This window comes from Lepisma saccharinum, chromosome 2 (assembly GCF_977018435.1).
Source record: "Lepisma saccharinum chromosome 2, izLepSacc3.1, whole genome shotgun sequence".
In the NCBI taxonomy this organism is placed as follows: domain Eukaryota; kingdom Metazoa; phylum Arthropoda; class Insecta; order Zygentoma; family Lepismatidae; genus Lepisma; species Lepisma saccharinum.
In genome coordinates, this window is record NC_139230.1 from 122314930 (window position 1) to 122342629 (window position 27700).

General features: G+C 38.2%; 1 non-coding gene across 1 annotated transcript; it reads left to right on the plus strand.

Annotated features, from left to right (window-relative positions):
- Positions 1–7035: 7035 nt before the first annotated feature.
- Positions 7036–7125, plus strand: TRNAI-UAU (transfer RNA isoleucine (anticodon UAU)). The gene is given in 2 exon segments: positions 7036–7073; positions 7090–7125. It is a non-coding gene; the product is annotated as a tRNA-Ile (tRNA).
- Positions 7126–27700: the final 20575 nt, after the last annotated feature.

Here is a 27700-nt window from a genome sequence, read left to right on the forward strand (position 1 = left end):
GAAGGCTAAGCCTAATCACTTAACCTACTCCTGTGTATTCTCGATTAGCCTGCTTAAAAACTTTCATTCATTCTAGCATATATTTAGCTTTGTTTAAATTGCTGAGAAATACTCAAGAATTAATAACAGGAATCAATGGAATTATGAGCTTAGCCAAAAATAAAATATATTTTTAATTTATTTGTATCATTACTGAAGTTCAGAAATGTATTGGAGTGGAATCTGTAAATTAATATTTCCTTGTTTTCTGTATATCTTATAGACAACCAATAAAACAGGAAGTCCTGGCTGGCCAAAGCAATGAACCATGTCCAGAGGTGCTAAAGCATTGCCACAATACCTGGAGCATTAGGCAGTGCTACAGCAGAAACTGGGATGTACGTATATTGGTCAGCACTTATCTAATTTATTTGTAAGCAAATAAGTTGAAAGATTTATGAACAATTTAAACTGCTCAATACTTTGTACAAATCAAACATTTATGCTTTTCTGTTGTTGATTTGGTTTCTTGTTATTTGGGTGCTACATACATCTATCTTTCCCAGGAGCTTCATTTTCCTATTTTTTGCTGGTGTATACAGTATTTCCATTGCTATTTCCTGACTATATTTTTATGATGTAACAGTTTCATAATGTTATCACATTGGTAAACGGTGGGACAGGGAGCGTTCTGTAGAATTTTTCCAAACTTCTTTTGAGGCCCAGGTAGAACGCTTGCTCAGATGCATCAAATGAGATGGGAACTATGTGTAAGTGTAACTCTGAGTAGAGGACATTACAAGCAAACTATATGTATGATCAATGTTTCAATATTTCCATTATTAAACAAATTATACCTCAACAGGCAAAACTTTTTGATGCCCCCAGGTAATTACATAAATATTCATGAATAGTTGTACAGAGTACAAAATACCTTAATCGGAAACTACCAGCAGGCCTATATAATATTAAGTCTTTGTGTTTATCGAGAATATGATTTTTTTTTGTTTCAAATTTTACTTGGATAAAATGTTGGGAATGAATTGCCTAAGTACCATATTGGAACCATATTTTCAGATTCAAAGCATGATGTTCATGCATCATTACCAATCATAAAGCACAAGATAAATAAGCACATATTTTTCCTATTCTATTTAACAACCGTAGAGAGAGAGAGAGAGAGAGAGAGAGAGAGAGAGAGACACACACACAGAGAGAGAGAGAGAGAGAGAGAGAGAGAGAGAGAGAGAGTAACTTTAATTTTCCTCTCATGGATAGTATTGCACAAATCGTGTTCACTTTTAGAAAATGTAAAATATTGCATTTTAAGTATTATTCAACCTTCCTTCTTACAACTTTGTAATTGCAAGCATTAACACATTTATTGCAATGTAAGTGTCTCACACAGAATGTGTGTGTGTGTGTTGTCTCCAAACTTTATGACAAGAAATATGTTCATTTGCTTGTAATAACTGTAAGTTATAAGAAAGAAGCTACAATGCAAGCAATATGTACAGTGTGATCAGTGGCGGCAATTGGGTTCCAAAACCAGGGGGCAACTGGGGGTCAAAGACAGTATGGATAAGGTTTAGCATAGTGCGGGGGCAAAAGTGATGGAAAGGGGGGGCAACTGCCCCCCTAATCGCTGACACTGAGTGTGATATATAAGTATTCCCAAGCAAAGTTTCCCCGAATGTGTTTATTCTTTGTTTTAGACAATGAGACCTTCAAGGAACAAAATTGAAACAACATGCCAAACAAGCCGCTGACAAACACTGCAACCACCAGGTGTAAACCCAGCTTAAAAACACTCAGGGTGCAAGAGAATAAAGAATCAATGAAATAGTCATGGTTAATTTGCCGAGCAACACTCGTACATCCACTGCACATACAAGCAGAAGAGGATAATTTGAAAACGGTTTTGGTTAAATAAATACAAAAAAAAGTTGCAAATTCAACATGGACTAACTGGGACTAGCCCTAACTGGGATTCGAACCACTGTCTCTACTTTACAGAATGTTATTTTGACGATACATTCTGCAGCAAATATATCTTTACCTGTAAGTTCAGAATGTTTTTCAACATGTTTGATGGTCATAGAATTTTATAATTCTAATTGATCTGATGAACCAAGGAACCAGCTAACTCTGTCATTTATTATATTTTTCTTTCTTTCTTAGCAAATAACACCTTCCGTGAATCCACTGGAGAGCACTATCTGTTTCACACAGTCGAGGATTTTTTTTAATTCCTATTTTGATGGATTGCCAGCTGAAAAAGTAACCAGACATGTTTCGATTCAGGAGGATATGGAACATTGAATCAATATTTACCTTAACAACTGTTGTACTTCATCCTTTTAGAAATCTAATACAGAAGAACTTTTTATATGTGAACAAGAAAGTTTTAATATGTAGTGTATGTGTGGGTATGAACACAAAAAAATCATGATACTAGATTATTCCTAATAAAAATATTATTGTTCCACATCAATATGTTTAATTGCTACATGTGTAAGAAGAATTTTGGTACTCTTAAATTGCTTGTGTGGTATGTTTTTTTAAGCATTGTGGCACCTATTTAACTGCTTGTGCTCACACGTGTAAAAGTAGTTTCTAAAATGCATGCAAGTTTCGCAGACATTTTGGAACACTAATTTGTGCCTTAATTATTTCTCATGCATATGTCAATGATGATATAATATTAAAATGTTTTTTTTAATTGTAGTTCGACTACTTTTTACAGCAATTTAGTGCAACTGCTGTAACATTAAATCCCCCTGCGTTAATATTTTTTTGTATGCTTGTGCACTGGAGTAGTGTAATGGTGGAAGAAAATCCAACTTTTAATATATTGAGAAACTTCATATCATTAAAGAAGTATTCATACTTTTTCCCTTTCTCTCTATCATTCATTGAATATTACGATGCATGTTAAAAATACAGAGGTTGCTCACACAGTGAACATCCCGCATAACAAACGTGTGCACACAGGCTAGAACTATTGTACAGTACATACTGTATTTTCTACAACTTGTATTTTGGTAAATTCATAGCATTTTCAACATTCTTGCCTTGGTGGTGTGTTCTGTATTTGCTCTACTAGTTTTTTTATGATGTTTCCAGGTCTTGAACCTGGCTTGGGAACAGACTAAAATGATTCCTGTAGTAAACTGGTTTAACACAGTGTGCCACTTAATACATGCTGTCCTGGAATGGATTGCGTTCATTATGCGAGACACCATTGTGTATGTATTGTGTGTGATGTGATAGGTCTGTGAGCTGATGACATTTTGCCATGTGCTTCGCAACTACTTGACTACTGCTGCTCCAAAACACATCATGGAATATCAACAAGCGCAAGTTCACGCAAAAATAACCAAAACCACCCACCTTGCTAACATTTAATAACTTCCGACCACATGTTGGCTCTTTTCATTGCAAACAATCTCACCACTCTGCCTGTGGGACAAAGGGTGACCTGCATTTTATCTTTGAACACAACAATAGGGCTGATTTATATTTTTTCCATATATCGAATGGTTTAACCCTAGAACACTAGTGTACGTAAAATTTACATGTGGTGTTCCCTCAATTCCCTTCCCTACCTCTCAGATACACGTCCCTCAACCTAGCAGTGCCTCGATCAGTCTGTCAGACATAAAGAATAGAATAGAATAGAATACTTTATTAGTCATTAGACAACATGATTGCAATAAGAAGAAGGTAAGTGCTGATCATCTTGATTTTGTGTGTTATGTTGTACAATGTATGATAATTTTGCGTGGCTCTAGTAAAACGAGAAAAATCTTTCACATAATTTTGACATTCGTAAATTCGACTTGGATAGTTAGATTTTGAAAAAAAGTTTAGAAGCATGCACTATTTTCTTGCAGGATTACAATATTGCATTCGTTCCTTATTTACAGTGTTATGAATATTTTTTTGTTTAATTTTCATTGTTTGAACTTTTCACCTTCATTCTTAATGTACATATTGGCTTGACAATCAAGACATTCTTTTAAAATATTATATGTTTAATAAAACCATTCTTCTTTGTAGCTAATCAGTGGTGATTTATTCATTCTAGTTAACAGTGGTTAGAAGTCCAAAAACTAGAATTAATAAAACCATGTTTATACTTTTAAAAATGAAAAATAAAACCCCAATATAAGGAATATACAAAAGGTGATTTTCAAAAGGAATCATCACACTGTTTTCATGATGTAGAGGATGTGTTGAAAATAGATTGCTTCATGTAAGTAAAATTTATGTAGCGCTAGTTACACTGTAATATGGGAACATGCTAGTGTTCTAGGTTACACTGTAATATGGGAACGTGCTAGTGTTGTAGGGTTAATAATACTTTAAGGTATTATTTGTTGTCTATAATGTCAGTGTGAAGAAATGGATTTTGTAGCTATGGTGAATATGCCTTTACGAAACATAATGCAAAAAAAATATAATGAAATTGCAATCTGTCTTTGCAACATTCACAAGGCAGTGTCTCAAAAATAAAGTTCCATTTTTTTTAGTTAAATACAGAGCATTAAGTGTAGATTTCCTATGTCCATTGTAACCGGTGGTCTTGTTTAACATGTTGGTCCAGTCCGTAGGATGTCTGACTACCATACAGGACACCTGGTTTTGGTTATCAGGATATGTGATTTTGGGAGGAATTTTTTTGATCTGCCCTAGTACAAGCAGCTATGGCACACATCCACCCTCATATCACTGGGGGTGTAGCTCCAGCATGGTTCTGATCACATCTCCACTTTCGAAGATAAAAAGGAAATATATGGGGGCCATCCATGCCCCCTTTGCACCAGCATGCCGCTGTAATTAACAGGGAATTACTTTACTTCAGGATGGAAATAAATCATTGAAGACTGGTGAAGGAGGGGGAAAACTTAATTCACACGAATACATATGTGTGTGAAAGAATTATTATATACGTATATATGTGTGTGTGTGTGTGTTTATATATAGTCATAGTTTATGTTAAAAAGCAGAGTGTAAAATCCTGGGGGATGGGGGAATTTCTACCCACCAACAATTTTGTCCTACGAAAATTTAGTTGGTATAGGAAATGGTTTGCTACTTTATAAATACCCGATATGTATAAGTATGTGTGTATTATTATCTACATATGTGTATATACACACAAACATACACATAAGGTATTCATTAACTAACAAAGCAGTTCGTTTACCAATTGGATTTTTGCAGGACAAAATTGTTTGTGGGGGGAAATCCCCCCTGTCCCCAGGATTTCATGTTTTTTAATATTTTAATAATAATAATTCCAACAAAATAACCTTTACTGCCAACAAGTTGATTTGGTTGATGGTACCAAGCATCTTGTTCAGAGAACTGGACCCAATTAGACACAACAAACAAATGATTTGGTTTGATGAACAAGATTAAGTCAATCAAATAATTTTGTACTCTGAACCTTCACGTTTTGCTCGCGTATAACAAACAAGGGATTTGGTTGCTGTAACTAGGATTTGTTGCAGCCAACCAGACTTTTTTCTCAGTGTAGATATTAGCTAATATTCGTGCTGTTATATTACTATTCTTCTACAATCTTTGTAACATTTCATGTAATAACAATAATAGAATTTATTAATTTACATATTCAAGTGAATAGACCTATGAATTATATTAATGTATTAATTTAAACATTTGCTTAATTGTTGTCGTTAATGTTATTATTATCATTTTTTCTGAAACACTTGGCTCGGACACCCTCCCCCGACATATATTTCTAGATGCGTGCCTGCCGAAGGATAAATTAGATCAAGCGGTGGTGGTATCTGACTTAGAGGCTAAAGAGAAAACAAAGAAGCATGTGCGTCATAAGCTGAGCATAAGAAACAGCACAATATTACAAAGAAACACTTTTTGAAACTTATGTCATAGAAGATGTTTAACAATATTAAAAACAATTAGTGTTGCCCACGAGACGAGCCTTTGGCCTGTCTCGTCTCGTGGAAATGCTGTCTCGTCTCGAAAATATTCGTTTGTCAAAGGGACACATGATCAATCTCGTCTCGTCTCGAATTTTTAAAAGCCTGTCCCGTCTCGGCCCGTGGACAACACTAAAAACAATAAATGCTTTCTAATTGTAATGTACTAGGTATTGCAATTTTAAATAGTCTTTTGTGTTCGTACTACACATTTAAAAACTTTTTGTTGCTCCCGAGCGCCAAGCTTATAATTTAAAGAAGAAATGTACATTTTCATAGTGCACGGAAGTTCGACATTCAGAAAGAAAGAAGGTCTAGTGGAAAACATTTCAAAACTTCCAAAAGGTATAGCAGTAATGAAAAGAGCACTCTTGTATGGAAGCCAGAAAAACCACAAGGTAGATTTCATAAGATACCTAGCAATCAATAACCAACAAACTGCATTTTTAATATTAATGTCCTCATGATTAACGAACCTTATTTATTCTCACCACGCAATGGGTAAAATATTTGGAGCTTTATCCCACTTTCCGGAAAAATATTTCGTGTTTCTGCTACTTTTGACTTTTGTTGGCATGATATCCCGGATCACTTTTACGAGACGAGACGAGACGAGACGGGACGAGACGAGACGGGACAGAACCCTTCGAGACGGGACACGAGACGGGACAAACGAATATTTTCGAGACGAGACACGAGACGAGACAGCATTTTCACGAGACGGGACGGGACAGACCAAAGTCTCGTGGGCAACACTACTCGGTGGAGGCACATAGTGGTTCGGATCCCACTTAAACTGTAGGTCCAGTCCCGATTAGCCATACTGTGCATAAGGTGAACTTAAAACATAAACTCAATCAATCAACATCGGCAGCGTTCGTCAGCAACCTAACATAAATTATACAAAACAGGGAATAAAATCACAAGGACATTTGTCACGTACGTGAAATTGAAAGGAAATCACGTGGAAAAGAAGCATGCAGAAAATCAACATCCTTGCAAGAATAGAAACAAGACGTAGCAATGAACCCTAAAATGAGTGCGTCCACTCTTAAGGTCGCAAAAAGGTGTTTCGTACCATGTCTCCCCAGTGGCGCAATTGGTTAGCGCACGGTACTTATACGACAGTAACCGAGAGATGCCGGGGTTGTGAGTTCGAGCCTCACCTGGGGAAACTTTTTTCGTGTTCAACTCAACTACTTTTTCCATCGTTTACATTATAATTGTTACCGAAGAAAGCGGGCTCGGGAATTGACGAGAGCGGAAGATTTTAATTCTTGGAAACTTCTGTTTCTTGTTGGAGTTAGTGTACCGAGAACGAAGACTTATTTGTTTACTTATTTCGGCTTTATTGTGCATGGCGAAGTTATGGCAATTTTGCTATCTTTTCCACTTAACTTAGTTTAAACTTTGTTTGAAACTGAAAATGAGTTTTCCTTTAAAAATATGTGTTTTAGGGGATAAAATAAACCTAATTTCGAGAATAGAAGTTTCTGTCATCTCTAGAATTCTAGATATTGCTTGGAACACATGTGTCCCTATATACGGATTTACATACATTTTCTCGTAATTGTGAAATTTTATTTTTGATTGTAAGAAAGATAAATTAGAGGTTACCTTACTACATAATATTGTTTATTTTACTCTTCTATTGTTATATGCAACAATTCTTGCTTATTTAACATTCAATCGCTTTTCAATAAAAATAAAAGAACAATATAAAATTAATAATAATAATAATAATAATCTGTTGCGCGACAGCCCATGAAGGGCCTAGGCATACCTACCGACTGCCGGTCTCCCTCCCACACTTTCCTTCGTCACCTCTAAGCGTGGAGATCTTCAACCAGTATTGGAATAGTCGGGGGGTCAGCCCGACGTATCCCCAGCCGTTATAGTAGGTCTTCTCGACCGGATTACGCTCACTCGCTCGGAGCTCCCCAATTTCCTCACGGTGGTGGGTTGGCACCGGCCCTATACGTAGGCCGAATAAATTCCGACCAGAGCGGGATTCGAACCTACGCCGTCCCGCAGCGAACGATCTCAAGACGAGTGAACGCCTTAACCCGCTCGACTACGGAGGAGGACATATAAAATTAATGCAATATCAAAAATAATGGAGCCCAAAGTAAATAGCATTAATGATATTCAAGAAAACAATTTGTATCTGGTGTAAAACAAAGGTGAGCATTACAACTTGAACATATATTATACGTTCTGTTCTCCATTCTGCTTTTTGCACACTGTACGCATCGCTTTCTCTTATCAGCCTTCACCATGACATGATCTGGAACTGCATGTGGAAGAATTGCCATGTTCTGAGAAGCAGCTGGTCCACTTGGAAGTGTGCGCTTTCTGATTGTGTACTTTCCAATGAGCCCACGAGCCACATATTGTCGGAATTCCAGAGTTGACAGGGTGCTGCCTGTTTCTGGATGCAACTCTTTCCTTATTTGCACGTATACAATGGATAGATTGTTTACTGCAATGTCCAACAAATCAAATAAAACCCAAAGATAGTACTTAATCCTAGCTCTTCTATCAATTTCATATGTGATCTTCTTTTTGGTCCATCAGATCTACTCCACCCATATTCTGGTTGTACAAATGATCCAATTTTCTCTGAATATCCACTTTTACGTCGTGATACAGTTACTTTTTTCTAATGGAGAAATGCAGTTAGACAGAAGCGAAACACTTCGATTGTCCATCCACTTCACACATGAAATCGATGTCACCACGTTTCATATCCTTGTCTGATGTAAGAGTTTTTTGGCATACCTTTCCTATTAGGACGCTCTGTTCCACAAAAAAAAATAAGATTATCCTTAAAAATCAATTGAAGAAATTATCAATAAATACTTCACAACCAATATGTTCAATTAATTTGCAGAGCTTGATTACAACTTCCTAACCTAGCCCGTGTTCAGTGCTTTCCTTTCTGCAAGAGTAGAAATCGCATTCATAGAGATAGCCTGTTTTTGCATCACACCTACATCAAAGCTTGAACCCCTCCCCCCTCACTTCACTGGTTTATTTCTAATATATTGCTTCATTGACATTTCAGTTTCACGATTCGAGAATTCATTTCCGGAAGTGCTCGATACTTCATTTAATTGTTGAGCAAAACACAGGAGATAACATTGAAAAAACACAAAGTGTAATCATATCGTTTTATGCAATTCTTAAGCTAGTTACAAACAAATTAGGAGCACCTCCGCAATATTCTTTAACTGTATTTGAATGTTTCTTGTTATAGGTGTACTCTGAGTTCACCATTGGGGGAGGGGGTCAGTGTGCGAATTAACGGGGGGTATGCCAGGAATTTCCCTCTCAAACAAACATTTTATCCCTTGGCGAAACAAAATTATTTTTATCTCTGCCAGGGACGATTTTATTCCCCTAAAATACAGTGGAATTGAAAGCATACGGCATAGCATTTCTTAACTCTAACAAGCAACTGAAAAATCATTTGTGTCCATTAATTGTCTAGTCACCAAAGATATTCGTGCTGAAAAGTATCCAGCCTTGTGGTTTAAAGGACACCATTCTCCAACTGACCAACCTCACCGAACATGTATTCAAGTGTTCACAAGAAACTTTTAGCTGGTTAAAGGAAAATTAAGTTTCAACCTGGCGATGGAAATTTGGTTGTTTTCGGTGTTACTTGTTCGATTGCTCTTTTTATGTATGAGTTTGCGGTTTCTTAGAATGTATTTCTGAATTACATCATACAAGTATTATGCAAGATTGAACGACCTAGATTAGAACCAATGTTCTAAGGTACTTAGAACCGCAAGACTGGTAACATACACACAAAATTCAATCATAAATACGCCACTGAGTGGCCCGAGATATATGGAAGAAGTTCATGTAATTCGAATGGTGAAATTGTAGCCATGATTTATTACAAGGAATGTTGTTTTCTGCGATTTACAGGCTCAGATCTGTCATGTCCAACAAAATAATTACAGGACGTTTACACGAGAGACATATTGAATGCGGTAACTAGGAGTGTACAGGACGGAAAACATTTGGTTGGGATGGGATTGGGAAGGGAATTTTAATAATTCAGACGATCTGACTGAAAATATTCTCCATTTCCCGATGAAGTCGGAAAATTTTCAAGACGAGAAATTCTCGAAATTTCTCGATGCGATATAAATCTCGAATTGTACACACTAATTCCTCTTCAAGTGACTGTTTTTGTAGAAAATATCAAGAATTAGCCTCTATTAAATAAGATCCTTTGGAATTTCTTGGCTGTTCGGGATTACGTGAAGTCGGGATCTTAACTCGATAATTCACACCCCGTCATTTTCAATTATTATTTTTTTTACAGTACCCTTCTGAATGTAATAGCATGGAACAGAGGTACCATGAAGGTCAGTAGATTAAGTGGTATCTGTTTGATATCTGTCCTTTGTGAAAAAGTACAAGAAGACAAAGAACTGTTTATCAACAAAGCGATAGATGTTAATGGAAAGGAATTAAGGCGAATCAAGTTTCTTTCTATAGAGCGTCTCAACCTTAAAAGTCAGTATTTGTTAAATGGAGCGCGGCGTTTCCAGATCAACAAACGGAGGAGCATCAAGTCGCTGTTAATCGCTAATGATTGTGACAAATTTACTTCCTTAATATCCTATAGGAAATTTACAAAATCTATGTATTTGATCCATTTTGAAAAAGAAAGGAAAAAGCGATAGTTACCTCAAGATTTGCATGTAAATCTTTATATTTCGACGTAACAATTTACTATTTTACATTTGCATTATATGTGTAATACACGCAACTATTGTTACTTCTTTCGTTGAATGTTCTATCTTTTACGTAAACAGAATTAAATAAATACAAAAACAAACATTAAGATATATTTTATTCCTTAAAATAAAGCACACTGCACATCCTACGAACCGGGGAAAATGCTTGCAATTGAATTGTAACCTTGGTGGCGCGCAATGAATTTGATACGCGAGACAGTGATGATATGATGAAATTGATGAATGTATGGACACTCACAAACATTCATGCCAAAGCCAGGATTCGAACCCGGGACCTCTGGAAGCTGCTATGGAAATGATTGTTGAGTGTTTTAATGAAACTATAATAATTTCAGTAACTTTACTTCCAGTGAAAATAAAACATTCCACGATTGTAACTTAAACTAATTTTGTAGTGTTTGAAGCTGAATTTTGACATGTTTTTAATGATAGTTTGAAAAACATATCAGCTGCCATGTTTAGTTTAATGATAATGGCACTATTTATGGTTTAGCATGATTAGTATTTTGTAAATTTATTTACACAAATGTTTGCTCCATTTTTGCCTATAAAAATTATTGTATTTTAAATCAATAGAAATTTAAGTGTGTTTACAGTTTACATATTACACTTCCTTTCATATGACCTTCACCCCATCAGTACATATATTTTGTTTCCCTTGTTTTCCTTTCTTAGAGTCTAATAAACACCATTAAATGATTACGAGATTAATATACCTTCACCAAAAGTGATTCTGATATCTACAATGTCTTTATGTACATTATTCTGTAAATGTTTCATATAGAGTGATTTAAATCAGTGATTTTAATCAATCTACCTTGCCTACGTAAGACCATGACACATATTTTGCATTGTTATTGAATTTATGTTTCAGTCTACTTCCCTGGTGGAGTGGTTAGCACAGTCGCTACAATAGAGATCCTGAGTTCGAATCCTGCCTGGCATGGGTCTTCCTTGTGGATTTCCTTTTATCAATTTCATCATACTATCACTCATCCTCATTGTCGCAATTAGCCAAAAGTGACAGATAAGCGACTTTAAATAACAAAAAACAAATCAAATCAAAGGAATGTACGTTTTAGTCGTTTTTCAACGAACAAAAGTATGTATCAACAATGTAAGAAACTTCTCTTTAATCTTCTCTTCAGCCCGACCCTGTGGCCGAGTGGTTAGCACATCGCGCTGCGACGCCAAGGGTCCCGGGTTCGAATACCGGTCGGGTATGGTTGTTTGTGAATGTCCATTTTCATCCATTTCATCATTTCATCACTCATCCCCATCTTCGCAAATTAGCCAAGAGGCACAAAACGCGAAGTAAAATAAACTAAATCAATCAATCTTCTCTTCAGTGGCTACTCGTGGTTTTTTCTTTGGTGTAGGAAGTTATGGTAAGCAGACCGAGGAAAGTTTTCGAAAATGCGTTCAATTACACAGTCACATGTATCGCTTGTACCTTGTACACTCACCTCACTTAGTACTCTTGCAGTTTGCTTCTTTATACAGCATACTTACAAATGATACAAGTCAACCTACAATTGTATCAATATACGCTGCATTAAACACAACTTATTACTAACTCGTTGACTGTATTATATCCATTTATAATGTTAGGTTCAGGCCCTCCCTGCCTGTCGCGTGTGGATTCAGGACAGCTTTGCCAATATAAACCTCCTGATAAGAAAAAGTGCTGTTTCAACTCATAAATTATGCTAAGTGCGACAAAAGTATGCTCCAGAATGGACCAGGGCCTGTAAAAGCATATATTTTGGTTGGCATACTTTCTTTTGTTTGAAACAAGTCGGCTCGAGAAGTATAAGTGTAGTTCAGAGTAAAACGTGTATGTCTTGTGCATGTATAGATAAGAAAACACACACACAACAAGGCTTACATCTATGGCGCAGTCGTATAGGATATTCTTGGTGATTCTTCGTAAGAAGAAGTATGGATGAAGACGTCACGAAGAGTACGCGACGATCATCATTCCAGCATAGGTTTATGCAAGGAGAAATTGTGTCGGCTTGATCAAATTCTACGGTAAGAACCAAGATTGCACGGTTTGTGTATTGTTTACAATAATTGTACAAGGGCAAATTCAAATCAGTGCGATACAAATTGTGTCTACGGCATAGATTACAATAATTGTACAAGAATCAGTGTGATACGGATTGTGTCTACGATATTGTGATATTTAGTTGACCACAATTATGAATATGTTCGGTTTGAATTTATTCACTGAGTTCCGGCCAGATTCGGTTTGATTTTTGATTTTTGATTTTGTGCCTCTTTGCTAATTTGCGAAGATGGGGATGAGTGATGAAATGATGAAATTGATGAATGGACATTCACAAACAACCAAGCCCGACCGGGATTCAAACCCGGGAACCTTGTCGTCGCAGTGCGATGTGCTAACCACTCGGCCACAGGGTCGGGCAACCGGCCAGATTCGGAAGAAATAGAACATTATTTAACTCTTTCAGGAGCAAGGATATGATTGCAACTGCACCGATTGAGGGGCAGTGGTTAGTTGCAATAACCACATATATTAGATTTTTGTGGGGCTACATGCAGATGTGGTTAGCTGTGCTGGCCACAGATTTACTTCGTATACTTGCCGGTAGATCGCAGCACAAGAAAGTTATTGCATTCTGAAAAGATTACCGTGAATGTTTGTGCCATTTATTAACTTTGATGAATTGATCAGTGGCAAGGAAAGTTTTGTTGTACATTTAGTGTCCGGTTCGTCTTTCGGCACGCACTATTGTTGACAGTAATAAGTATATAATGCTTTGTTGCGTGTTGTTTGTTGAAATGCTATATTTTGCATGTGGTTAGCAGCGATAACCACGGCACATACAAGGTACATTGCTTTGTGTTAGGCAGAAATGGCATCCAATAATATTGATAAAACTACGATAGAAACGATTCTATTTGAAGACATTCCTTCGGACCCTGAAAGGGAACTGGATGATTGTACCGATTCAGATGACGATCCAACTAACCAAATAACACTACGTGCATGACAGCAGGAGAAAGTGACAGTGATAGTGTGAGTGAGGAGTCCGAACCTGTTCGGAATCAAAGTGTTCCCGTTCCTTCGTCCCACATTTCAGTGTTGGTAGTTGTGCCACAAACAAACTCCGACATGGACTCAGACTGCTTCCGTGCCTGACGTTCCTAACTTCATCGGAGATGGAGGAGTTTCACAACATATTCACGACCTGCAGAATCCTATGCCATACTCTTTGTTCCAGCAACTGTTTACAAACGATTTGGTAGATCACATTGCTTCTGCTCCGGATTTGCATGATTACTACATTTCATTCCTTATGACACTCAAACGCTTCAGTTTTTTTATTGAGCCATTTACATGTAAATGACAACAATTTGATGCCAAAGAAGGGGGAACACAATTTTGATAAACTGTACAAAGTAAGACATTTGCAAGATTCGATATAAGAATCATTTGCAAGGTCATACAAACCTCATCAAGAAGTTGCTGTAGATGAGTCAATGGTGAAATTCAAAGGGAGGAACGTAATGAAACAGTACATGTGTAATAAACCCACAAAAAGAGGGATGCTGTGCGATGAGTTATATTATAATTTGCGATTCCAAGTGTATACTGGAAAAGTAGGCAATAAGCCTGAAAAGGAACTTGATGCACGCGTAGTTACAGATTTATGTCAAGAATTACATGCCAAAAATCACATTATCTACATGGACAACTACTTTTCCTCCTTCCGTTTATTCGTATTACTGAAAGCACAGCAAATTTATGCAGTGGTACAATAAATCCAAGTAGAAGACATTTACCAGAATTGGAAGCAGAGAGGACAATGAAGAGGGATGAATTTGATGTCAGAGTAAGTCATGAGGGAATTGCTGTGTATCTTTGGAAGGATAAACGAGCTGTGAACCTCCTCTCATCTGTTCACGGCCCCACCAATGTTATGTTCAGAGAAGAGACCTCTGTCAGTGTTTCATGCCCTGCAGTATTGGATGATTATAACAGACTCGTGAACTTTGTAGATAACTTCGATCGTCTCAAAGGAGACTACGAGACTGACAGAAAGAGCAGAAAATGGTCGCTGTTTTTCCACTTTGTTGATTGCTGTGTTGTGAATGCTTTTATCATTCATAAGGAGTTGGAAATGGAACAGTACAGTCACAAAGACTTCCGAAGAGCAGTTTATCAGGGACTTCTGAGTAAACAGATAGTGTCATCAAGAAAATCTGACAGTCCACGATCGCAGAACACAGGAATTGTAGCCTTGAAGAAACTCAAGCCATCAGTGGTTGCGACAATCCGATTCACGGAGAATGCTCATCAGCCAAAGAAGTCAACATCAAGAAGATGTGCTTACTGCCACACTAGAGAAAACCTGTGCGAAACACCTGGTCATGTAGTACATGCCAAGTACCCTTATGTATGAACAGCAAGACCTGCTTTCAAGATTTTCATTCCAAGTAAGAGATGAGTTCATCAGCAAATATCAGCATATCTCATCATAAGAAAATTTATGTGAAGATTTCATTTCACATGCAAAAGTTTATTGTTCTTACATCTTTTGCTATACAATTTTTTGTATAATTGTCATACAAATTACCTTTATTAATTCTTGTGAACTAAGTGAAACAATATTAAAATTCAGAATTTCATCTCCATCTGTGAAGCAATTACCATAATTTGTTTGAGCACTAACTAAATGCTACAAATAAAATACATTTTCTTGTCTGTCTATGCCTTGCTTGCATTTTGTGCATCTCTGTATATGCAATTGTGTGTGCAGTGGTTAGCATCAGAAACCACATTTGATGACGTCATATCTAGACAAACAACGATCACGGTTTGATGTTATTTATAGAAATGATATTACAATTAGTATAAGAATTACCATTAGCATTATTTTAAAAAATGAAGTGCAATTTCTATTTGTGCCCCTCAAAGGGTAAGAAAAAACGTGGTTACCACATTAAACCACCACCCTTCAAAGAGTTTTAACGAGTTTTGGATAAGGTAGATCTGTTGATGAGGGGTTTGGTCCACACTCACGTTTTCGTAGCCACGTGACGTGTACCGTTCGTGTTGATCCGTGGAACAACTGCACTTTATATATTAAGCTGTTGCCAACTCTAGACAATAACATTCCTGGTACATGCTTCGGAGAATTTACCTTCGGGGTCTGCACCCAGGCGGATCATTCGGAACATATGAAGTTTGGTCAAGTGTCTTCCTCTCTACTCGGCCCGGCCGTGATCCAAGAAATGGTGGGCGATGCACTCGCCTTTCCCGCTCAGGCATATCTGTTACCATCCACCAGAGTCTTGGTTGAAATCCCAGAACGGAAGCAGAAGGCAAACTTTGAGTTCCTCCTAATCTGGAATTCTCAAAAACAGAAGAACTTCCACGATCCTACGTCCATTTGTAATGAACTCAAATTGGGGTGTTCCAATACCAATTTTCTCAAATGTACAGTCTTAGAAAAAAATACCTGGGCCACGGGATGTAGAATTTCGTAACGTCTTAAAGCCTGTTGTTTATGCAATCCAAATAACAAAATATTCGCTTAAGTTTGCCTGGTGATTCTGAGTTCTCGGGAAGGATTGAGCTTTGATAGCATGAGTCACATGACTCGTGCCCCAGCTACAACAAACAGCTGGGTGCTACGATGCCTCCAGAAGAAAATTTCAGGAACTGGTTTCTTGACAAGACCTACTCGTAAAGAAATACTATTCTTTCAAGTGATATTAGAGTCATTGTCAAGAGGTTCGCTGAAATGATGGTTCTCATCACAGACCACATGCCACACGTTAATTGTTTAAGTCCAGTTCATGCACTGGACCTACAGATTAAAATGGGATCCGAACCAAATGCCTCTCTATTTGGTATTGAATTCGGAAGCCTTTCATTACATGGCGAAGACGTTACCACTACAACATCAGAGAGGCAATGGAACCCCTTGAGAAAGAGATAAGCGAAAATTGCTACGTGACAAACCATATTTGCCTGTAAATTTTAAAAATAAGGCAATATTTTGTACTGACAGTTTCGAACCGTGGGAGAGGCATATATTTTTTTGTACCATCGTCCATTTCACGAGTTTATAATTCTTCCTCACCGACACGAGTAACGCGAGTGGTAGAAGAAAAGCGAAGTAAAATAACTGAAACAGAAATAAAAGGAAAAAGCGAAATAAATTTTATTCATAATATTCTGCAGTCACTTGAGTTGCATTCACGGGATGCTATCTTTAAAGAAAGCCGTGGTCTCTTCCTTGTCTTTTTCGCTTTCTTTGTGCTCTTGCTTCCCCCGTCACGATTGGTCTAAAACTAATTAATGCGACGTTAATTAAACAATCCAAACAACGAAACAATGCACAATCAACTGCACAAAACAACATTCCAAATGTTTTCGAATCGGAAAACAATTGAGATGCTGTAAAATGACTTAAGATGCAGTAATAAAGTGGGAATTCGGTACCGTATAGAATTAAATCGGTAGAGATGTTCGATTTGATTGGATGTTTGTTATTTAGATTTGCTATTCTTTCACTTTTGGCAAATAGCGACGATGAAGATGAGTGATGCTATGATGAAATTGATGAAGGGACACTTACCAAGGACACCCACGCCCAAGTCGAGATTCTAACCAGGGACCCATGGCATCGTAGCGCGCTGTGTGGACATTATAGCATATTTTGTGAGCTCAATTGGGATCAATCAATGGAATGAATAGGCATATTATATGATTAATAAATTCATATCATAATACCACGTCATATTATTCGGCACGAAGTAACATCAGAGACATTCAATCTTGCATTTTTGCCTTTCAACTAATTCTTTGAATTCAGGTTAATCACAACAATAAGATAAATTATGAAGCAAATGATAGTGAATGTGGGATATTATTACGAATTACCTGACAGAAACAACATTAAGCAGGCTCGGTGGTCAAGCTCATTAAGTGATTGACATTCGATATCGTCGCCAAAGTTCCCGGGTTTGAGTACCGTCCTTGTCGGGGGTGTTTGACTATTTCGTCATCAATTTCATGTAATGGTCACTCGTCCTTATCGTCGCGATCTTCAAACAGGGAATATAAATTATAAAAATAAATACGATGGAAGAGTACTTATTTCATCTCTCACGAAATCTTCTACAAAACCGGAATATATAAAATACATGTATTTTCAGTTTAAAGTGGGATACTAATCACTATGTGCATCCACCGTGTATCAAACCCGGGATCCACTGATTACAAGGCGACGACGTTATCACTACGCCATCACATACATTTTCGATTTCTATATTTAACTAATCGAGACCGAGAATGGGAGAGCAATTTTCAATTCGACAAACCGAGAGACGAAGAAACTGTCAAGTCTCGTTTCTTCTTGGCACCTCCGTAATCGAGTTGTTCTGTTTGTCATTGGCTTTGTATTGGCAATTATTGCCAGTATTCTTCCCCTGCAGGTAAACCATAACGATGAATTATGATGAAATGAAGCAGATAAAAGGGCAAGAACAAGAAAGTCATGCCTGTTCGGGACTCCAACCCAGAACCTTATGTAACGAGATTTGAAATTCTGGAGAAGGCGTCCGTGTTTCGCTTGGTTTTCTCTTTCCTCTACTTCTCTTATATTATCATACATGTATAATAAAAATGGATCTGATACGATATGTTGCGATTCATAATTGTGCTGGTTAGATGCTACAGATGTGAACTCCAAACTGCAATATATTATTCCCTTGTGTTTCGTATGTGGTTGAACATGAAATTTTCTTACACTGTGACAATTTCTTTCTTAGTTTTGGTTTGGTGCACAGATATGCTAATCTGGACTCGACCTTCAGATTAAAGTGGGATACTAACCACTATGTGCATCCACCGTGTATGAAACCCGGAATCCACTGATTACAAGGCGACGACGTTATCACTACGCCATCAAGGAGGCCCCTTGACAAAATGTTATTCACTCGATCTCTACCAAAAATTATTTCAGCATTTACATTTTCGATTTCTTCTTCTTTTTTCCTTTTGTTAACTACTCTTATACAACTCGTTTTGCGTCTTCGAATTTCTTCTTGTTTCAGGAAAAAAATAATACATGCAGGCTGTATAAAAATCCCCCGTTCAAATAGATAAAACGTTCACTCTCGAGAACTAATTTACATGTTTATCACTAAAGTAACCATTAGGAAGGAAACTATTGAAATGGTAACTGATATAACTGCAGATGAAACAATACTTACAGCCACTAACGAAATATCTATTCTTGTGTAGCCTCACAGACTAGGGATGGCCAGATCCGGATCCTGACGGATCCGAAATCCGGATCCGGTTGGTTCCGGATCCTAAGGATCCGGATCCAAAATATTTTCGGATCCGGTACTTTCGGATCCGGATCCAAAACTTTGGGATCCGGATCCGGTACTTTTGGATCCGGATCCGGAATTTTCGGATCCGGTACTTTTGGATCCGGATCCGGTACTTTCGGATCCGGTACTTTTGGATCCGGATCCGGAATTTTCGGATCCGGATCCGTTTTGCCATCCCACATGCGCTTCTTTGGAAAGTAAGAATGTGCTTATACCATAATGTTACCTGCTAATACACATATATATATAATATACATACATATATATATATATGGTGTGTGTGTGCGCGTGCGCGATTTGTAATTATTTAATAGACTTACAAGGGAGGTCTAAGTCTCCCCCTCCGATTTCCATGAAACTTGGCAGGTGTATAGAGCCCCCCCCCTCCTCAAATGTCAAGATGAAGAGACATTGAAGTGGGGTCTGGCCCTGAAACCACGTAAATATGGCATAGGAAGAAACATGGGGCATAGGGCCTCTCTATACACCTGTCCAATTTCATGGGAATCGGAAGGGGACACAGGGGTCAGATCTTCATTTCAATTTGTCCTCATCTTGACATTTGAGGCGGGTTTTGCCCCCTAAAACAGTTTCTTAGCCGAAACAAAAAAACACGTATTTCTTCCTTTGGGCCCCTCTATACACCTGCGAAGTTTCATGAAAATCGGAGGTGGACACAGGGGACAGATTACCACTTCAATTTGTCCTCATCTTGACATTTGAGGGGATTTTGCCCCCTAAAACAGTTTTTAACTGAAACAAAAAAAAAACAACATGTAGTTCTTCATTTGGGCCCGTTTATACACACACCTGGCACGTTTCATGGAAATCGGAGGGGGACACAGGGGTCAGATCCCCACTTCAATTTGTCCTCATCTTGACATTTGAGGGGATTTTGCCCCCTAAAACAGTTTTTAGCTGAAACAAAAAAAACACGTATTTCTTCCTTTGGGCCCCTCTATACACCTGCCAAGTTTCATGGAAATCGGAGGGACACAGGGGTCAGATCCTCACTTCAATTTGTCCTCATCTTGACATTTGAGGGAGTTTTAACCCTGAAACCGTTTTTCAGCTGAAACCCGTTTATACACACACCTGCCAAGTATCATGGAAATCGGAGGGGGACACAGGGGTCAGATCCTCACTTCAATTTGTCCTTATCATGACATTTGAGGGGGTTTTGCCCTGTAAGACCGTTTTTTAGCTGAAACAAAAAAACACGTATGTCTTCCTTTGGGCCCGACTATACGCCTGCCAAGTTTCGTGGAAATCGGAGGGGGACACTTAGATAACCTCCCTTCTTAGTCTTACACTTTGTTTTATATAACACTGCATATATTATAATAAAGGTAAAGGTAAAAGGTAAAGTGCTCCCCTGTGCTTAGCACCACGCCATGAAGGCGTATAGGGGGTGTGGGGGTAACGCATATATTATAATGTTTTATTTTAATTTGTAAAACTAACTGTAGAACAATTGTATAATTTTTGTATAACATTTCTATCTTGTTATATGTGTTAAAGGTTTCATCCCGGAATGGAATGTCTCACATTTATGTGTGTTTTCATTTCCAATACATTCGAATGAATACATATTCGATTCAATGGCATTTACAAAATCACTTCTGACATTTTATGTTAAACAAGTAAGATTATTTTTGTGCACGAGTGTGTTAGCCGATGCGTAGCAAAGTATTTTAGGAACAACACTTGAAAAAAATTCTTGTAGGTCTACCTAATGAAAAATTTCTTTGTAATCGAAGATCATAATACCTTTTAAGGTGTGGTAATATTATAATGGGATTGAGATAGTTCCGGATCCGATTCGGATCCGGATTTTCGGATCCGGATCCAGATCCGTAACTTTCTGATCCGGATCCGAAGCTTTCAGACCCGGATCCGGATCCGAAAGGATCCGGATTTTTCGGATCCGGATCCGTTTGGCCATCCCTATCACAGACAAGTATATGGTGAGTCATTCACTCTTGCTGACTACGGGCGAAGGTCACTGAACTAAAGGGTGGTGGCAAGCAAGCAGGCTTCTGCTCTACCAAAGACTAGGTCACGTGTTCCAGTTATCAATGGCGTACGAAATAAGGAGGAACACAGCACTTTATCGTCGTGGCCTTGAAGTTTCCTCAGGGCACTCCTACGTAAAGGCTTCTCAGCTAGAAGGATATCTTCCCCATTGAGTGGAGGAAAAGTGGGTGCGTATAGAGGTCCTTCAACTTTCGTATTCTTTTTCATTTCAGAACCCGTGCTGTATCGTCGACTTAATCCAATCTATCCGATGTAGGTTTTAGGTTCTGTTTCTGTTCGGTTATTTCACGTTGTCTTCCTGCTTATGTTATTCGCGACGAAGGTTCTGGATTCGATAATCTGGACAATAACGGGATTGTGTTAGTTGCTTGATTTGGTGTCTTAAGTCCACTTTATGTCCTGTTAGGCTAATCGTGAATGGACCTATAATTTAAAGGGGGATCCGAACCACTATGTTCCTCCACCGAGTATCGAACCCGGGATCCCTTAATTACAAGGCGCCCACGATCCCACTGCGCCATCGGAGATTGTGTTCGAAACGAATGAATCAAATTTGAGTGATATGATATGCAACCATTGGAAGACTATTGAAAGAAAAGCTATGGGAACCTGCCAGTTTTTCTACTGCAGACAGGAAACCATAAACATGGAAGAGAAGCTTATATTCTATGAAACCTGACGCTATGTGCTCGAATACTGGCTAAATATAATCCATAGAGGCTTAGCAACGTTAAACAACCTCTTATATGATACATATAGGTTTAAAAAGGTCAAAATACAAAGATTGTGTGCGCCTCACTGATGGCGTAGTGGTAAGGCCTTGTAATCAAGGGGTCTGGGGTACGATACCAGGTGATCGCACATAGTGGTTCGGATCCCACTTTAAACTGTATGCACTTCAGATTAGTCTATCTGTGCCGGTGACTCAGTCGGTAACGCGTCTGACTACCATGCTATAGGTCCCGGGTTCGATTCCCGGCCGGTTCAAGCCCGGGAACTTTTCTAACGTTGGAAGCGGCCCCAGCGCCCACCCAGCGTCGAATGACATGGGTACCTGGGGGAAACCCTGGTGGTAAAGGCGGTCAGGGGCGTGATGCTGATCACATCACCCCCACTCACGAACGAATTAAGAAAGTGTGGGGCGGCGTGATGCTGATCACATCACCCCCACTCAAGGACGAATCAAGAAAGTGTGGGGCGGCGTGATGCTGATCACATCACCCCCACTCACGAACGAATCAAGAAAGTGTGGGGCGTTACCCCCACACCCCCTATACGCCTTCATGGCGTAGCGCCATGCACAGGTGAGAACTTTACCTTTTTTTTTTGCATACAGTGGACTTACAACAACATTTCAACTTGTTATAAAGATTATGATAAGGTATTAAAGAATTGGGTCTAACACATTTTTTTATTGTTTACCAATGACATTATTAACTAATATTCTTAATTTCAGTTTCAAGATGAAATCGGCTACGAAATAAAAGGAGTGGGTTCATATTTCTGTTACGAAATTCCACTTTTGTAGTAGACCTGTGCCACACTAAGTTGTGACAATAAACAAATCTGAGACACTTTCAAAGTATTAAATTTCTATCTACGTATTTGGGAAAAATCTTTCAATATAATACTTTTTTTGGACGCGTCAAATCATAGTATTTAATTCCTGTTTTAGCAGCTTTAAGAAACCTGATTTTTTTTGGGGGGGGTTACAAATGCCCTTTCTGCTCCCGTCAAGTTACGCCTATGACAAACAGGAATTCAAAGTAAAAGACTGTCCCGACTAAATCGGAAGACACGTCTGATAGATTTACAATTGGGAAAATCATAATTAAGCGTGTAGTTGAAAACAACCTATTTTCATATATTGCATGCAGCTCTACTTTTTCTGCAATGTGGATCAAGAACTGGGGACGTGGAGAAGCACAACACTCCACGTAACCAATAGTCACGTGACCCTCTTTGCTTTCCTGTCATGTTGACCTTCGCGTGGAACACATTTCTCGGTGTTAAGACAGGCAAAATCACCCGATCATCGAAGGGTGCAATATGTGTTGCCTACCCTCCTGCATTACCTGCTCCTATTAAAGCCTTATGAGGAAGAACTTTTTTCCATGACTGTACTTTAACGGTTCGTATATTTCTTTCGGCCTTTCCGTTACTCGGGCTATGGTACGGAGGTATGGTTAAGTGCCTTATTCCGTATTGTGAATAAAAGTTCTGGAAAGTTAGGCTACTGAACGCAGGACCATTATCTGACACACTATTGTCTGGTAGACCTAAGTAAGAACAAGACTGTACTATCCAACGTATGGTTTCCGCCGAATCCAGAGAATGAACTGGCCATGTGTCAACCCATTTACTGAATGCCTCGACTAGATTAAGAAATTTCTTTCCTCCGAAGAAAAAGTGGTCTACGTGTATTCTCTCTGCTACGCGTAAAGCTTCTGGCCACTCATTTATAGGGCCTTTTCTTGCAAAAATTGCAATTATCAACATATTTGTCTATGTCCTTGAGCATCTTTGGCCACCAGTATGAATGACGAAGCTGCATCTTTCATAACACGGGATGCTGCATGATTACAATGTAGTAATTTTAATACCTTTTTACGTAATATGGATGGTACAACAATTTTTCCCATCCAGCTAAGGCAGATGTTAGGATTTTTAGGTGAAAATTTCATTGGGAAAAAGGAAGGGAAAATGTGCTAAAATAAGACCCAAAAAGGGGCAAAAAAGGTGTTGATTGGGGCAAAAGAATGGTGCTGATAATTATACTACTTATTAAAACTTTCCCTCCTATTTTATTAGTCTAAGCTATTCACTCGAAGCTGTGTACACATCGCACACATAGGTTGTGTTACAGTTATTCACCAGAGTCGGGGAAAACACAAAGCTGTTGTACCTTACAACATTAAGCATTTCTAAATTTTTAAAAGTGAGTTTGTTTCTTTTCGGAGATAAAATATATTTATATAAGCTGAAGCTTCTCTCTACATCCACAGAAACAAGTGTGGCAAACTTAGTATTCACTCGGAATGGCAACTCTGTGGAAGTGGCAAATTCCACATCATCCGGATTCTTGTCAAGACTAGCCTCAAGTTTGTCTCTGGCAAAACCATCTAACTGGCCCCTCACAGTAGAAAAGATATCCCATTGTTTTTCCTTTTCGACGCCTTCTTCTTCTAAGCGTTTGATGGCTGTCGACAGGTACTTGTAGGAATGTACACAAAATAGTTCTTTTTTTGCAAATTATCTATCTTATCTGGGAGGAGATGTTGCTGTGTCTTGGAAATTGCACCTGCGTCGGTTGATTCCAGGAAAAGCACAAACTCCTTACTTTTCTCAAAATTTTCACACAGAAATGCAGCACACTCAATCCACGATCCCCAGCGAGTAATGATGGGGAAATATGGCAGGGGCACGCAGGTAGTTTCTCTGTAGGCAAGAATGCTACTCGGGGTCTTAAGGAGTATTTTCTTCAGATCAGATATGAACTCATTTTCAATGTTGTATTCGTTCGTAATAGATTCAGAAACCCTGTGAAGGGCATGAGCCAAACAGGTTACATGCTATAACTTAAGGAACAACGGATTCAATTGGTTAAATGCCGAAAGCATGTAGGGAGCCTGGTCAGTAACTACAACAACAACGTTTTCGAACTGAATTCCACCGGGCCACAGTTTTTGACAGAAATCCATAAATGACTGCATCACTGTACTGGCATTGATTTTCTGCAACTCATACATGTTTAGTAACATGGGCTTAACTTCCTCACCTGCCGCCTGTGTAAAAGATGCACACAAGTCAACATTAAATTCCTTTAAATTTTGGTTCTTGGAAGAACACTGCTCAAATGCATTGCGTAAGAGAGGCTGCCGAGATTTACTTCCTTGCAGATTCTTGATCTCTTGATGCTTAGAGATGGAAATATGTTGCTAGATGCGATCTCTCTGGTGGTTTTCATCTAATGTGATTCCCGTATCACAAACCGTGCATCGAATAACAGTTCCATCACTTTCTATGAACTCGTGCTTAAATTCTTGAGCCAGACTGAGAAATCGGGATCTGGGCACTTTCGGCATGGTAAAGTACATGCACTAACAGGATCTAACAGAGTGAAAAAGCAGGTAAGGAACTTACATCCACAAACAATATCTGTCCATTGCGCACACATGAAACGTGAAACCCACCACTTCAGAAACACATTGTTGCTTCACTGCTTCCAAGACCAAACTGCGTTTCCTTCTTCCTTCAATCTTAAAAAAAAATAACGGCGATCTGGTGCATATCAGTAGCGGTCTTTCCATTGTTGATTTCAAATAGGCAACAATCAAGCACAGTTTAAATACATTCAATTTCAGTTAACAATGTGAAAACATCTTAAAGAGAAAAGTGTCGCGAAAAAGGAAAATAAAAATTCAATGATTTTCTGAGGAAATATATTTAACAACACAAGTAAAAGGACACAAAAAAGGGGAGGAAAAGCGATTAAGAACACGAAAAAGGGGGAAAATAGATAAATGTCCCAGAAAAGGGAGAGAAGCGGAAAGGTTATCAAAAAAGGGGAAAAAAGGTGCTTGAAAATTAGCTCCATTCTCACGTTGAGGCAACATTTGACACACTGAGTCCTTCCAGAGAGGTCTCACTTTCACTACGAAAAAAAGGTGCGCACCTAAAAATCCTAACTCTAGTAATCACTCCTCACAAATAAAAGACGTCGTCGCTCGAAGAAAACACCCAATCCGAATTGAATATCTTCTACAGATAATCTATTTGGCCAACCATGTTAGACAAACAAATTTACCTTGTTTAACATTGGGTCTTCTAATGTGGCTTCATCAAATTCCTTCAAAGAAATGTGTGAATCACATGTGTCAACGCTGTTACAAGTTATTGGGATTTCACTTTGTTGTAGTAACCGACTCAACATGTCTGCCACAGGCACATGCGATGAAGAAACTACATGGTAATTATACCCCGATAAGAATAATGACCATCTTAATAGTCGGTTCGATGTGTGTTTCTTGAACCATAGCGTCTAAAGGTTTAATATTAGACGTAGATAATTGATCACTTGAAATTGTCTTACCCGCAAGTTAATGGTTCTTTTTCCTAAAATGTAAGGATACAATTGACTTTCAATAGAGTAATTACAACCGAGAATTGTCCGTGTCTGTACTAAGTGTAGTTCAGTGTAAAACCTTGCAAATTACCAGAGAAAACAGAAAAATAAATAGTATCAGATTCGCATTTCTAATTTAATGTCGCAGGACAATTTTCCTTTACAAGGTAAATTTGCACTTGAGATAAATTCCATACAATTATTTCTATGGATTACTAAAATAATTATACAGCATTTATCTGAGCAGAGGGAACGAAATCTTGAATGAGGCACCTGATTATATTCTCGCCCCAGCCTGGCTAGTCTAGCCTATCTAGTGAAACAATAATTGAATCATTCACAAGAACAAGCCAGTTATATGGTTCACCCAGGTTGGATATTCTAAATCTAAACAATTATAATAGAATAAAGCGAGAAGTTAACGACACGTTTAGAAGTAAAAAAGGAGATTACTTGAAAAGCAAAATTAACGAAATTGAAACAAACAGCAAAAATGAAAATATCAGAGATTTATATAAAGGTGTAAATGAGTTTAGAAAGGGGTGGCAACCTAAAGTAAACTTGATAAAAGATAAAGACGGTGATTTTCTAGCTGACCCAAGCGATATTCTAAATAGATGGAAGAACTACTTTAATGACCTTTTAAATGTCCATGTAGGAGATAAATCAGAAGTAAATGAAGTCCACACAGCAGAACCTTTAGTTCCAGAACCTAACTTGACTGAAGTTAAAGATGCTATTAAAAGGGTAAAGAATAACAAAGCACCTGGCATAGATTTAATACCAGCTGAGTTAAAATTAAATATGGTGGAAATTTGTTAATATGTCAAATTCATAAATTAATTTGTTTAATATGGAATAAAGAAGAAATCCCTCAACAGTGGAAAGAATCCATAATTGATCCTGTGTTTGAAAAAGGTGATAAAATCGTAACAGGCTCCCCTGATTAGAGAAAAGTAGGAAGCCAAAAGCAATAACCTCCTTCGTCGGCCGTTACTCTCTGAAGCATTCAAAGAATGCTAAGTCAGTATCAAATCAATATTCCTGGTTGATTGAAAGTAAGTTGCTGATCAACGGGTATCGGAGAGCAATAACCAGGTGATGGAAGAAAGAATAAGTTAGAGTGTAACGGGCGACGTGGGGTCTTTTGCATTGGTACGAGGAAGGAGAAAGATCGGGGAGCTTGAGCGAGTCTGGATAGAGCATTTGTAGGAGTTTTCTCCGAGGATTTCTTCAGCATCGAATAGACAGGTAATATCCTTCTCTAACCATGTTGATCGAAACTGGAAGACATAAAATCCAAATTCTTAGTGTTGTGCCATTTCAAGTGTGATAAGTAACCTCTCGCCATTACCATCGAGTTATCTGCCAAAGGGCCAGTGCTCACCAGTGAGGATGAATGAATGGCGAAGCTACATCACCCA